This window comes from Hemiscyllium ocellatum, unplaced genomic scaffold (assembly GCF_020745735.1).
Source record: "Hemiscyllium ocellatum isolate sHemOce1 unplaced genomic scaffold, sHemOce1.pat.X.cur. scaffold_690_pat_ctg1, whole genome shotgun sequence".
Classification (NCBI taxonomy): Eukaryota; Metazoa; Chordata; class Chondrichthyes; order Orectolobiformes; family Hemiscylliidae; genus Hemiscyllium; species Hemiscyllium ocellatum.
The window spans coordinates 121,604-136,572 of NW_026869175.1; the positions used below are offsets into that span (position 1 = coordinate 121,604).

Sequence of the window (14,969 nt, forward strand, 5' to 3'; positions counted from 1 at the left end):
TGGAACTATTTTAAAACTATTATAATTATCAGAGAATCCAGACAGTGGGGAAGCAGGTCATTCAGCCCATCACATCCGCACTGACCCTCAGAGACTCCCACCCTACCCATGTAATGCTGCCTTTCCCATGGATAATCCACCCAACCTGCACATCCCTGAACACTGTGGGTAATTCAGCCTGGATAATCCACCTAACCTGCACATCCCTGAACACTGTGGGTAATTCAGCCTGGATAATCCACCCAACCTGCACATCCCTGAACACTGTGGGTAATTCAGCCTGGATAATCCACCTAACCTGCACATCTTTACATAGTGGGAGGAAACCAGAGCAATCAGATGAAACACACGCAGATATTAACAATAAGGTGATCAATCCTTTCTTATTTCCCAGTTCCGTCCAAATAATTTCACTGAACTTACTCCCATGAATATCGTCCCCAAGCACAACTCTAATGCTATCCCTAACCAAAAACACCACTCGTCCTCCTCTCTTGTCCCCCTTTCTATCCTTCCTATAGCATCTATACCCTGGAACATACAGCTGCCAGTCACATCCATCCCTGAGTCATATTTCTATAATACCGATGATATCCCAGTCCCATGTTCAAACCATAACCTGAGCTCATCTGCCTTCCCTGTCAGGCCTCTTGCATTGAAGTAAATGCAGTGTAACTGCTCGGTTCTACCGCGTTCTGCCTTGACTGTTTGATTTCTGAACTGTACCAGCCTCAGACTTACCTCCTTTCTCACTATCTCTTTAGGTTTACCCCCACTCCCTCACTGGTTTAATGCCTCCCGAGTAGTACTAGCAAATCTCCCTGCCTGGATATTAGTCACCTTCCAATTCAGGGACAATCCATCCTTCTTATTCAAGTCACTTCTACTCCAGAGGAGAATTCAATGACCAAAAGATGTGAATCCTTCTGCCCTACACCAGATCTTTAGCCAATCATTCATCTCCTCCATCCTGCTATTCCTACTCTCACTAGCATGTAGCATTGGGAGTAATTCAGATATTACGACCGAGTATCTACTTTTTTATATTCCAGGCTAATTTGCTATTTTCTCATCAGGACCTATCTTTTTCTCTTCCTGTGTCATTGGTACCAATGTCCAATGACCTCCCACTGGTTATTCTACCCTTTAAAGAATATTCTGCCACCAATCTTTTCTGAACCTTTCAAGTTCCACAACATCCTGCTGATAGGTGGAGAACAGAATTGCACTCAATATTGTAAGAGTGGCCAAACCAATGTCCTGTACAGCCACAACATGACTGCCCAACTCCTGTACTCACTGCTCTGACCAATAATGTAAATCATACCAATCACCTTCACTATCCTATCCACCTGCGACTCTACTTTCAAGGAATTATGAACCTGCACTGTAAGGAAACTTTGCTCAGTAACACTCCCTCGGACCTGACCATTAAGTCTATCAGTCCTGCTAGGCTTTGCTTTTCCAAAAAGCAGCACCTCACATTTATCTAAATTAAACTCCATCTGCCACTCCTCAGCCCATTTCCCCATCTGATCAAGATCCCATTGAAACCTGAGTTACCCTTCTTCACTGCCCACTACACCTCCAATTTTGGTGTCACCTGGAAACTTACTAACAATCCCTCCTATGTTCACATCCAAATCATTTATATAAATGATGAGAAGTAGTGGACCCAGCACCGACCCTTGTGGCACTCCAGTGGTCACAGTCCTCCAGTCCGAAAAACAACCTTCTACCACCACCCTCTGTCTTCTACCTTTGAGGCAGTTCTATATTCCAAATGGCTAGTTCTCCTGGTATGGTGAGATCTCATCTTGCTAACTAGTCTTCCATGGCGAACCTTGTCGAACGCCTTACTGAAGTCCATATAGATCCCATCTACCGCTCTGCCCTCAAAAATCCACTTTCTTACTTCTTCATAAAACAGCTCAGTCAAGTAAGTGACATGATTTCCCGCACACAAAGCCATGCTGACTATCCCTAATCAGTCCTTGCTTTTCCAAATACATGCAAATCCAGTCCCTCAGGGTTCCCTCCAACAACTTGTCTGGCACCAACATCAGGCTCACAGGTCTGTAGTTCCCGGGCTTATCCAAACCGCCTTCATTAAACAGTATCATCATATTAACCAACCCCCAGTCTTCTGGCACCTCAGCTGTGACTATCGCTGATACAAAAATCTCAGCAAGGCGCCCAGCAATCACTTCCCTAGCTTCCTACAGAATTTTAGGACACACCTGATGAAATCCTGGGCATTTATCCACCTTTCTGCGTTCCAAGACATCCAGTACCACCTTCGCTGTAATATGGACATTTTTCAAGGTGTCACCATCGATTTCCAACATTCTATATCTTCCATATCCTTCTCCACAGTAAATGCTGATGCAAAATACTTGTTTAGTATCCCCTCCCCACCCCATCGCCTGCAGATCCACACACAGGCTGCCTTGCTGATCCTTGAGGAGCCCTATTCTGTCTCTAGTAACCCATTTGCTCTTAATGTATTTATAAAAACCCTTTGGATTGTCCTTACCCTATTCGCCAAAACTGTGTCCTGTCCCCTTTTTGCCTTACTGATTTTCCTCTTAAGTATACTTCTATTGCCTTTATACTAGAAGGATGTTCTGGATTGGAATAAATGCCAAATATTTCATCTTGATAAAAGGGCAGGACTTACACTGATTAAAAGTCGGGCCTTGCATAGTGATATAGAACAAAGAGACCTCGGGGTTCAGATCTTTGCAGTTTATGTCACATGTAGACAGGGTTGTTCAGAAGATGTATAGCACACTTGCCTTCATTGCTCACACCTTTGAGTATAGGAGTTGGGACATTACATTGAGGTTGTACAGGATGTTGGTGAGGCCTCTTCTGGAATACTGTGCTCAGTTCAGGTTGTGCTGTTATAGGACAGATGTTATTAAGTCGGAGCGGGTTCAGAAGAGATTTACCAGGATGTTGATGGGAATGGATGCTTTCGGTTATAAGGAGAGGCTAGGTAGGCTGGGACCTCTTTCACTGGGGTGTAGGAGGCTGAGGGGTGACCTTATTGGAGGTTTATAAAATCCTGAAGAGTATAGGTAATGTGAACAGCAGGTGCCCTTTCCAGGAGGGGGCGCGATTCAAGAGTGGGTGAGAAAAGGAAGACCCTAAAAAGACGTTCCGGATTTTACTTTTTGTTTTTGTACAGAGAGTGATTCACATGTGGAATAAACTAGCAGAGGACGTGGTAGCTGTGAATACAATTACAATTTAAGGGTGGCACAGTGGCTCAATGGTTAGCACTGCTGCCAGGGACACAGGTTCAATTCCTGCATTGGGTGGCTGTCCATGCGGAGTTTGGATATGCTTCCCCGTGTCAGCGTGAGTTCCTCCAGGTGCTCCCGTTTCTTCCCACAAGCCGCAGATGTACAGGGTAGGTGAACTGGCAGTCCTCAATGGCCCATAGTGTTCAGGGATGATTGGGTTTAGTGAATTAGTAAGGGGTAAATGTAGAGTAAAACGGTAGGGGAATGGGATTCTAAGAGGAAAAAGCATTTGGACCTGTATATCGATAGGGAATGCTTGGATGGATTTGGACTAAGTGGAGGTAGATGCGATTAGTTCAGTTCGAATTTATGGTTGACACGGACTGGTTGGAACACAGGGTGTGTGTCAGTGCTGTATAACGTTCTGACTCTATCGCTCGTTATCTCTGTAAATTCCTCTATGCTCGGAACTCTCCGTCAATGCCACCTCATCCAGTCTTACAACTCTTCCTTATCTCGATAATTCCTCTCCAGCCTCAAAACTCAAAAAAGTCTATCAGAAATATCTCTATCTCTGTAACATCCTCAATCCTCAGAATCCTCTCCAACTTTCATCTCCTCCAGCTTCATTACTCTCCCTATCTCTAATCCCCTCCAGTCTCTCAAAGCTCTGCTATATGTGCCTTTTTTATTTCCAGCCTTCAGGATTCCCAATGTTTATTTCTCACTTGATGACGGCCCTTTCCGATTCTGTGCTGAGCTTCTGAATTCTTCCTTAAACCTCTCAATCTCCTTTTCCTCCCAAAACATCGGCCAATCATCTGTCATCTACTCTAGTATCACCCTTTCTGACCTGAAGTCCAATGGAGCTTGTCATATTCCTATAATAAACATCTTAGCGGTCTACAGAACAGAAAAAGGCTCTGGTAGTACATCGGGTCTGTGACAAAGAAAACTACCACCTACCTGTCCTCATCTATTTTCCAATAATTGTGGAAAAGTCTCATCTATCATGGCATTGCAAGTGCACACTAAATACATCTCAAATGCTACCGGGATGTCTGTGTCTCCCACCCTTACAGACAGTGAGGTTCAATGCAACTGTTGCTCGATGATGACATCACCCACAGGAACACAGAGCAGCTGGGTCTGTGCAAACCAGAGATCACCCACACATTGGGAAGGATGGCAGGGTCCCTGAGAGGGGGCATAGGAGATTTACCAGGATGGTACAAGGAATGGGGGATTTTAGTTGCAGAGACATGGGTGTTGTTAATACATATCAAGAATATCCATCTACAATAGATGGACTCTTGTTCTCAACCTCTCCCCTTGCCTGGGCTGTGGTAACCTTCAGGTTAAACCCACCACCAGACATTTCTCCCTAATGAGAGAGCAGCCCTATGGTCTGGTCAGACAATGCTGACTACCTTTTACACAGTGATGCCACTGTACCCTGGGGATGGGGAGAGGGAACGCTGAAGGTGGTGGATGGGACACCACTCAGGCACAGTGCTTTGTCCTGGAGGATGTTCACTTTAATATTGTTGGTGTCTGCACTGATGCAGGCAAGTGGAGAATGTTCCAACACAATCCTGATGTGTGCCTTATAGGGAGCAAACAGACATTGGGGAATCAGGGGTTTGGGGAAACAGATTGTTCTCCTTGTAGCAGAGGAAATTGCGGGTGCCCTGTGACAGAGGGGTTTACAGATTTAGAATAATCCACCTTACACTCATGAGTTCATCAGAAAAGGATTACAGGACACATATTGAAGACTTGGGGGAGATCTACTGAGAGTGTGGGGTGATTCAAAAGAGGACATTTATGCAGCAAATGGGAATGAGCTGGAATACAATACTCACACACAATGTGAATATCCAGCTCCTGATGAATTGAGTAATTTTGTCACAGTTTGGCGTTACAATTACTGAGATTACCATCTGAATGTCCACCTGTAATACACGTTTATAAAACTGTCACTGTCAGTTCATTTAAGAAACTCTCACCACCCCCTCCTCCTGGCCCAGGATGACTGGACACTTTACTCCTTGTGGGGGTCAGCAGTTAGTTCAGGGGGAAATCTGTATGGGTTTCTGAGAGTTTCCACACTGGGTCTTCATGTGACTGAACAGGGCAGATCTTTGACACATGGGACACAATGTTTCAAGAGTCAGTGCGATGTGGAGAGCAGGATGTGCTTCCTTTTCTTTCCTTCCGTGCTACCGCTGTGCCTCATCAATTAGACAGGGGGGGGTGAAAGGCTCATGCAGCTCGATGGGCAAGTTGTCTCCATTCTGACCCATGAGCAGCAAGCTCCTCCCAGTCATTCCAAAGAGTCTCTCTGAAAAGGTAACAACTGCTTCCCACTGCCCAGTGCTCCCAGGAAATGTTTAGAAGAATGAGCGGGGAAATCTCTGAGAAAAGGCAGAACGGTAAAGTTCCAAAAGGATTATAAACAGTTTACAGAGAGGGATTCATTGGAGAAGTGGGCAACAAGTTAGCAAATGGAGCATAATTTGGGAAATTGTGAAGTTGCTCATTTTGGAGGAGATAATAAAAGAACAGAGTGCTATGTAAATGGTGGAAACTGTCGAAAGCTGCACCACAAAGGGACCAGGGGTAATTGCGTAGGAAACACAGTTACAACAGGGAATCAGGATGGGGAATGGAACGTTGTTTCTTATTACAAGGAGTTTTCAGTGTAAGTGTTTGGAGTATATACCTGAGAGTAACTTTACAAAGTGCGAGTGAGACCACATCTGGAGTAATGACAGAAGTTTTGGTCCCTTTATTTAAGGGAATACATAATTTCATCCGAGGCATTTCAGAAAAGATTAACTGGGATGATCCCTGGCTTGTAGGGATTATCTTTTAAGAAAAGGCTGAAAATGTTGGGACTCTACTCACTGGATTTGGGAAGAATGAGAGGTGATCTCATTGTAACATGCAGGATTCTTAAGGAGTTTGACAGGGTAAATACTGAGAGGATGTTTCCCATCATGAGGGATCTGGAATCAGATACTCGGATAGTCACGGAATCAAGGGTTCTGTTTTAGATTCGTCAAGTTTAAGGCAACATCAACACGGGTCAGGGGTTTCAGTAGCAATGGAGCTGGGGTGAAGGGGGGGGGAAGCAACGTTTTAGAGATTGGAATTCCTGGTGTTTGTGATTGTGTAGATACCTGATCAGAAGGTCACCTTGGGGTTACAGATATGAGAGCAATATTGTGAAGAGTGTAGTTCTGCCTCAGACAGTTCCCAGGGAGAGGGAGGGGCTCAGCAGTAAGGGAAAGGAATTTGTAATAGCAACTGAAGGCAATGGGTTTAACCATTTCAATGTTCCGTTGCAGGAAATTGCAGCCAATCGCGTAGTGGGAGTGTGATGAGCAGTTTGATAACTGAGTAATGGAGAGGGATGATGGGGAGGGAGAGCTAGGCATTGTCAGTGTACATGTGAACCCTCAGACGGTGCTTTTGGACGATGTCACCTCCTGACAGTATGTGGGTGAGAAACAGGAGGGACCAAGAATCGATCCTTGAGGGACACCACATACAAGGAATTTAGAAAGGAATGGGAGAGTGGGGATGGAGTAGGTTTTTCCAACAACGGTGAGGTCAAAATATTACTTCGTAGCAGAATGGGAGAGAAGGACATAACCAGAAAAGACAGACAGACAGAACAAGGAACAATACCTGTGATTTGGTGAGGGGAGGGAGGTGGGGGTGATGTGGAGGAAGAGCCCAACTCCAAAAACACACTTTCTTCATTGGTGACATCACCCAACTCCACCCTAGTCTCAGCTCATTTACTGAATGCAGGGATGGACGAGTATTTATCTCCAGACTTAATTATCCAAACACTCTTGGCCAGCCTCCCACATTCAACTTACATGTAATCTCAAGAGTATCTTAAACCCTCCTGCCCAAGTGCTCACTTGTACCAAAACTAGTTGATCCATCGAAAGGCTCCTATTTACAGCCAACAATTTAAAATTCTCACCCTGTGAACATCCCTGTCTCCCTGCACCACACACCCTGCAAGACCTTGACAACTCATTTGTGTTTATTCATTGCTTCACCTGTCTGGCTGTTCTACTGTTGCCAAGGCAACACTGTCTGGAATTCCCACCCTAACCCTCTCAGACCTGCTTTCCTCTTTTAAGGTGTTCTCGAAAACCTGCTCATTTGGCAATGCTTTTGATCACTTGACCTAGTATCTCAATCTGTGGCCTTATGCCAGAATTTTTCAATAGTATTTCTGTGAAATTATAAACATGATTAAAAAAAACAAACTGCTGCTGATTTGCACATACATTGTCAACTCTTCAATATTGCTGAGTGTATAATCTATAACAGCACTTACCCAACCACATTGTGGGAGCACCTTCACCACATGAATTGCAGCTGGACAGGGAAATCAAACATCACCCTCTCCACAGGCAATGGGGCTTTGGCACTGATCACTGGGATCTGTGGAGGGAGAAACACAGTTGCTATTTCAGGGAGTGCAAAATGCATTATGAGGGGGGAAAATGGTGCAGAATTTGGGATTTTCAAATTTGTGATTCACAATGTGCACTAAGTTCTGTAAAACCTCTCATCCCATACCATGAAAATTTCCTTCTCTTTCTGGTCTATGTCTTTCCTTTCCCCTGCCCTGCACCTTCACACATTTCCAATGCCTTGGCCACAATACACTGTGCTGTCAGTGAAGTTTATCACGTGGTTGAGTATTGTCCCGCCCCTCATTCACTCCGATTGGTTGAAGGACCAACTGGCACATCCTGGTCCTCCAGCCTCGTTCCCCCGACTCTTATTGGTCCTGCGCTGACATCAATAATCCGAGGCCCATTGTGGGCTGGAGCATGCTCAGTGCTTCCTGTTTTTGCTGCTGTTCATCAGGTATAGAGAGAGAGAGAGAGGGCTCATCCCTGTTTCTCCTGATGTCAGACAATAACAACTACCTGCATTGTATGGAGCCTTTCACATTGACAAATCTCCTAAAATGCTTCACGATGATGGAAACGTTGATTAAAGAGAACGATTTTTAGATACATCTTTAAGGCGGACAGAGGGGTTAGGGAGGATATTCCAAAGGTTTGTGTCCTCAGCAGCTCCAATCGTGCAGTGATATAGGTGGGCAACAGCTTACAATGGAGACAGTTAGTGGCTAACCACAGGTTAACAACCTCATGTCGTAGCCCCCTACCCCACACACAGGCCTTGTTCTCACAGCCTGCCATTACACACTACCTATGGTTAGCCACTAACAGTCTCCATTAACAGCTAGTCACCCTCCCCCAGTCAGATCGTTATCCTTTATCCAACCGTTCTTCTCACTCTATCCCACCTATCCTTTACTCCTTTTATCTTCCCCCCACACTATCTTCTGCACATAAACGGACTTTTTTTTCTCAGTAACATCTGTTCTGTGGAAGGGACACCGGATCTGAAACGTTAACTCTGATTTCTCGTCACAGATGCTGCCAGACCTGCTGAGCTTCTCCAGACCTCCTGGTTGTTGTTTCTGATTTACAGCATCTGCAGTTCTTTTGGTTTTAATTTACCGGGAGTTTGTAATTCAGGTCCAACAGCCTCTGTCCCAGTCCCTGCTGTCTCTCCCACCCCCACCCAGTGACACTGCACCTGCACAGCTCATGGACAGGTGTCGTCTTGCTGGCCACACCCCTCATTCACTCCCATTGGCTGCAGGACCACACAGACTCTCCTCCTATTGGTCTGGAGCTGCCGTTAATCAAGCCGGCGCCGATTGAGAGGTGAGCTCCTCCCTCTCTCTGCTCTGGGATGAGCTTCATCATTCACAGTGAATGGGGCAGTATCACAGAGCACAGGGGCTGGGGGCTATTCAGCCCATTGGAGCTGTCCTCTCTCCCTCTGGAGATGGTGCAAATCTGTCCCAACTACCCCCAAATCTTTCCTTAAAAAGTAAAATTCCAAGTCTGTTTCAAAATACCTGCTGAATCTGTGTCGTTCAGACTGTTCCAGATGCTCAGAACTTACTGAGTAAAATAGTGTTCACATTTTCACCTTGTATTATTTGCCAATTACTTGAAAGTAGTTACTAAAAATTGTGACAGGGTTAACAATTCCTCTCTCTCTTTGCAAATTCAAGACCTTGGAACAAAATCGGCACCAGGTCAAAATCACTGCTTCACCTTCTCAGCTCCAAGGATAATTATCTGTGCTTCAGCTAGCTCTGCACAAAAGAGAGGAATGCATCTTAATTTATTAAGATCAAAGAAACAGACCTCCGGTCCAATTCGTCTGTGCCAACAAGGAATCCTAAACTAATGAATTCCCATTTACCATCTATTGGCCTGTATCCATCAAAACCCTTCCTATTCATGTACCCAATTGGAAGCCTTTTAAATGTTGTGATTTTATCAGCCTCCACTACTTCATCTGGTAGCCCCTCCCATACACACACCACACTCAGCTTGAAACTGTTGCCAGTTCGATCCCTTTTAAATCTTTGCCCTCTCAACTTAAACCCATGTGCTCTAGTTTTGGACCCACCTAACCTGAGGAAAAAGGATGCCAGCTGCTCACCTTATCCACGCGCCTCGTGATTTTATAAATCTCAATGAAGTCACCTCTCAGTCTTTGACTCTCCAGAGAAAATAGCCCCAGCCTATTCAGCCCCTCCATGTAGCCCAAATCCTCCAATCCTGGTAACGTTTTTGTAAATCTTGTCCAAACCTTTTCAAATTTCACAACATCCTTCCCAGAACAGGGAAATTCAAACTGAAAACAGAATTCCAGAAGTGGCTTAATCAACGTCCTGTCCAGCCACAATATGACGTCCCAGCTTCTGTATTCAATGCATTGACCATTAACGGAGAGCGTTAATGGAGTCCCATTTGCCAGCGGTTCACCCTTATCCCTCTAAAACCTCCCTCTTCAAGTACCCAGTCAGACGCCTTTTAAATGCTGCAATTGTACTAGCCTCCACCCCTTCCTCTGGCAGCTCATTCCATACTTGCAATGCCCTCAACATGAACACGATGCCCCTTAAATCCCCTTTAAATCTTTTCCCTCTCACCTTAAGCCTGTACCCTCTCGTTCTGGAGCCACCGAACTTGGGAAAAAGTCCCTGACTGCTCACCTTATCCATGCCCTTCATGACTTTATAAGATCACCTCTCAGCCTCCAAATCTCCAGGGAAAATAGTCCCAGCCTATTCAGCCTTTCCCAATAGCTCAAATCGTCCAACCCCAGGAAAGTCCTTGCAAATGTTTTCTGAACCCTTTCAAGTTTCTCAACATTATTCCAAGAACAGGGAGATTGGAACTGAAAACAGAATTCCAGAAGGGCCTTCATCAGTGCCCTGTCCAGCCACAATATGACATCACAACAGCTGCATTCAATGCATTGACCAATAACGGGGAGCGTACCAAATGCTGCATTCACTCCCCTGCCTACCTGTGACTCTACTTTCAGGGAACTATGAACCTGCACTCCAAGATCCCATTGTTCAGCAATGTTCCCCAGGACTTTACCATTAAGTGCATAAGTCCTGCCCTGATTTGCCTTTCCAAAATATAACAGCTCACATTTATCTAATTTGAACTCAGTCTGCAATTCCTTGCTCCAATGGCCCATCTGATCAAGATCCTGTTGTATTCTGAACTAACCTTCTTCACTGTCCACTACACCTCCAATTTTGGTGTCTTCTGTAAACCTACTGACCATATCTCATATATTCACATCCAAGTCATTTATTTAAGGGCCCAATATCCATCCCTGCAGCACACTGCTGCTCACAGGCCTCCAGTCCGCAAAGCAACCCTCCATCATCATCCTCTGTCTCCTACATTCAAGGTAGTTTTGTAATGGCTTGCTCTCCCTGCATTCCATGTGATCTAACCCTGCTAACCAGTCTGCTTTGTGGAACCTTGTTGAATGTCCATATAAACAACATTCACCGCCTGGCTTAATCAATTTTCTTTGTCACTTCAAAACACTCACTCAAGTTAGTGAAACACAATTGTGTACGTACAAAGCCACAGTGACTCTCCCTGATCATTCCTTACCTTTCCAAATAGATGGATATCCTGTCCCTCAGAATCCCTTCGAACAACTTGCCTGCCTGACTTCAGGCTCACTGTTCTCTTGTTCCATGGCCTCTCCTTACCACCTTTTTTAAAATAATGGCACCTCACCTGTCACTATCAACGATACAAATATCACAGGAGAGGCCCAACAATCACTTCCCTAGATTTCCAGAAAGTTCCAGGATACACCTGATCAGGTTCCATGGCTTTATCCACCTTGATGCGATATAAGACATCCAGTCCCACCTCCTCTGTAACATGGACACTTTTCAAGTTATCACTGTTTATTTCTCCAAACTCTCGAGCTTCCATATACTTCTCCAGTAAAAATGACGTGAAATATTTGCATATATTTCACACCCTCTGTGATTCCATAGACAGCCTTGTTGACCTTTAAGCGGTCCTATTCTCTGGTCCAGTTAATCTTTTGTCTGTGATATATTTGTTTAATCTCTTTGGATTCTATTCCAGGACATCCCAGAAAGGCCTACTTCAAGGACCGTAACTTTCCTCCGACTTGATCAACAATGCCCTCCAACACATACCCTCCACTTCCCGCACCTCCACCTTTACCCCACCCCTCCAGCCACAATAAAGAATACAGCCCTGCGGTCTTCATCTTCCACCCCACTAATCTCCAGATACAGCGCATTAACCTCTTATTTCTGCTACCTAAAGTCAGACCCCACCATAGACATATTTCCCTCCCCACCGCTATCTGCGTTCCACAGAGACCATTCCCTCTGCACCTCCCTTGTTAGGTCCACACCCTCCCACCAACACATGCTCCACACCTTTGACCTTCCCTTACCACCACGGGAAATGTAAAACGTTCAGCCACACCTCACTGAGCTCTGTCCAGGACCTCAAAACGATCTTTTCACATCAGGCAGAGATTTGCCTGCACATCCCAAAACCTCATATACTGCATCTGGACACTATGGGAAATTTAACATGGTTCATCCAACTAACCTACACATCTTTGGACTGTAGGAGTAAATTTGAATATCCGAAGGAAACCCTCACAAACACTGGGGAGAATGTGCCAACTCCAACACAGACAGTTGCCTGAGGCTGGTATCAAACTCACGTCTCTGTTGCTGAGGAAGCAGCGCTAACCACTGAGCCACAATACTGTGGGATCTTTGGTGCTGATGTGCTGCCCCACTGATAACTCAGTCACTCACCCTGCCTCATTTCCTAAGAGGCAGTGATGATGGAGTGAAATTATCACTAGACAGTTAATCCAGAGACCCAGATAACGTTCTGGGGACCTGGGTTTGAATCCCATCACGGCAGATTTTGGAAAGTGAATTCAATAAATATCTGGAAAAAATAATCTAGTGACGACAAGGAATCCATTGTCAATTGTTGAAAAAACCCATGTGGTTCACTCATGACCTTTAGGGAAGGAAAATGCCATCCTTACCTGGTCTGGTCTGCATGGGACTCCAGACCTATAGCAACGTGGTTGACTCTTAACTGCCCTCTGGGTAAACGCAGCAATAAATGCTGGCCGAGCCAGTGACAGCCTCATCCTGTGAATGAATAAAGGAAACAGGTCAGGTTTTGTTCCTTCTCTAGTAGGTACATCCTACAAACTGAATCTGAAATGTTCTCGTACACACTGAACAAATACCTTTCCATCCAAGCCCTTAACACTACAGCACTCCGAGGCTATGTTGGTAAAGTTAAAACCCCTTATCATTGCAACTATATTTTTACAGATAACTGAGGTCTGCTGGTAAAATTGTGTCTCAATTCCCCGCTGACTATTGGGAGAGAGTCTATAATACAATCCCAGTAAGATGGTCATCCCTTTCTTATTTCTCAGTACCACCCAAATAACTTGCCTGGAGGTACTCCCAGGAATATCCTCCGAAGCCCAGCCATAATGTTATCCCTAATCAAAAACACCTCTCCCCCTGCTCTGTTGCCCCCTTGCTATAGCATCTATACCCTGGAACATTAAGCTGCTAGTCCTATCCATCCTGAGTGCTGCCTCTGTAATTGCTGTAATATCCCAGTGCATGTTCAAAACCATACCCTGAGCCCACCTGCCTGACCTGTCAGGTCTCTTGCACTGAAATAAATGCAGTGTAACTGGTCCGTCCCACCTCATTCTGTAGCTTGCTCTTGCCTGCCTTGACAGTCTGATCTGGTGAACAGTACCAGCCTCAGACTCACCTCTTTTCTCACTATCTCTTTAGGATTACCCCCGACTCCCTCACTGGTTTAATGCCTCCCGAGTGGCACTAGCAAATCTCCCTGCTCGTCAGGACCCCATGCTTTCCCTTCCTATGTCATTGGTACCAATGTACAATGTCCTCCCACTGGTTATTTTCCCTTTGAGAATATTCTGCTCCCTCTGAGAGACATCCTTGACACTGGCACCAGGGCAGCACCACCCCATTCTGATCTCTCACTGTCAGCTGCAGAAACGGCAGACTGTGCCCCTGACTAGAGAGTCCCCTATCACCATCGATCGTGTGGAACTGGATATACCTCACATTATGTTAGAAGCCAGTCTCAGTACCAGTAACTTGGCTGTCAGTGCTACTTTCCCCTGAAAGTCTATTACCACCTACATTTTCCAAACAGTACACTTGTCGGAGATGGGGATAGCCACAGAAGACTCCTGCAGTACCTACCTACCCCTCCTAGCTTTTCTGGAGGTAACCCACCTACCTGACTGTATCTGCAGTATCCTGAGACTGCCGCCTATCACACTCCCGGGCTCCTGTCAATTCCTCACTGCCTTTAATCACTCCTCCACCAATCCATGCGATCCAATATGATTTGCAATCACACTTCCTGCAGACATAATCATCAGGATCATTGAAACTCTCCCTAATCTTCCACACCCGACAGGACAGCACGCCACTCTACTCCTCTGCCTTAACAACCTACAGACCAAGGCAAAGGCACAGTCTTACTGCTCGAAAAATACTGCCGAGAATACTTAATGCTTACGTTTTTTATATCTTAAACTTAATCAAGAGACCGTAAGACATAAAAAGAAATCCTCACCTGACTCATATTGTAGATTTAATAAAATAAAACCGACTAAGATTGATGTTTGAAGAGACTGAAACTCACTGAGCTGATCCCTGGCTCTGAGTACTTCCAAGGGTGAGGTCTCTCTGAGGCAGCTGTGAAATGTCACTGTTTCTCTTCTCTGCCCACTCCATTTCCAGAGAGGTTTTTAACTTCACAGCAAGTCAGCTCAGAGAGGTCACTGCTTGGTTTTATTCACTGGGGGGTGCCTTTGCTGCCCAGACCAGTATTTATTGGCCACCTTTACTTGTCTTGGAGAAAGTGGTGGTTAACCGCCTCCTGAAATGCTGCAGTCCATGTACACCACAGTGATGTTTGGACAACAATCCCCCTCTGGCCCCACCACCTCCCTGTCTCTGTAATCCCCCTCCGGCTTCACCACCCTCCCTGTCTCTGTAATCCCCCCGGCTTCACCACCCTCCCTGTCTCTGTAATCCCCCTCCGGCTCACCACTCTCCCTTCTCTGTAATCCCCTCCGGCTTCACACCCTCCCTGTCTCTGTAATCCCCTCCGGCTTCACCACCCTCCCTGTCTCTGTAATCCCCCTCCGGCTTCACCACCCCCCTGTCTCTGTAATCCCCCT

At 45.6% G+C, this 14,969-nt stretch overlaps 1 long non-coding RNA gene across 2 annotated transcripts in view; it reads right to left on the reverse strand.

The window, feature by feature from the left end:
- Nucleotides 1–12,862, reverse strand: part of LOC132814124 (uncharacterized) — a 45,411-nt gene extending 32,549 nt beyond the window's left edge. Inside the window, exons 1-3 of one of the 2 annotated variants that reach the window (XR_009644319.1) lie at nt 12,759–12,862; nt 7,618–7,724; nt 5,117–5,206 (exon numbers count right to left, since the gene is read on the reverse strand). This is a non-coding gene — a long non-coding RNA (uncharacterized LOC132814124). The remainder of the gene's footprint in view (nt 1–5,116; nt 5,207–7,617; nt 7,725–12,758) is intronic. The other variant, XR_009644318.1, reaches the window with a different exon arrangement.
- Between the last annotated feature and the right edge of the window lie 2,107 nt (nt 12,863–14,969).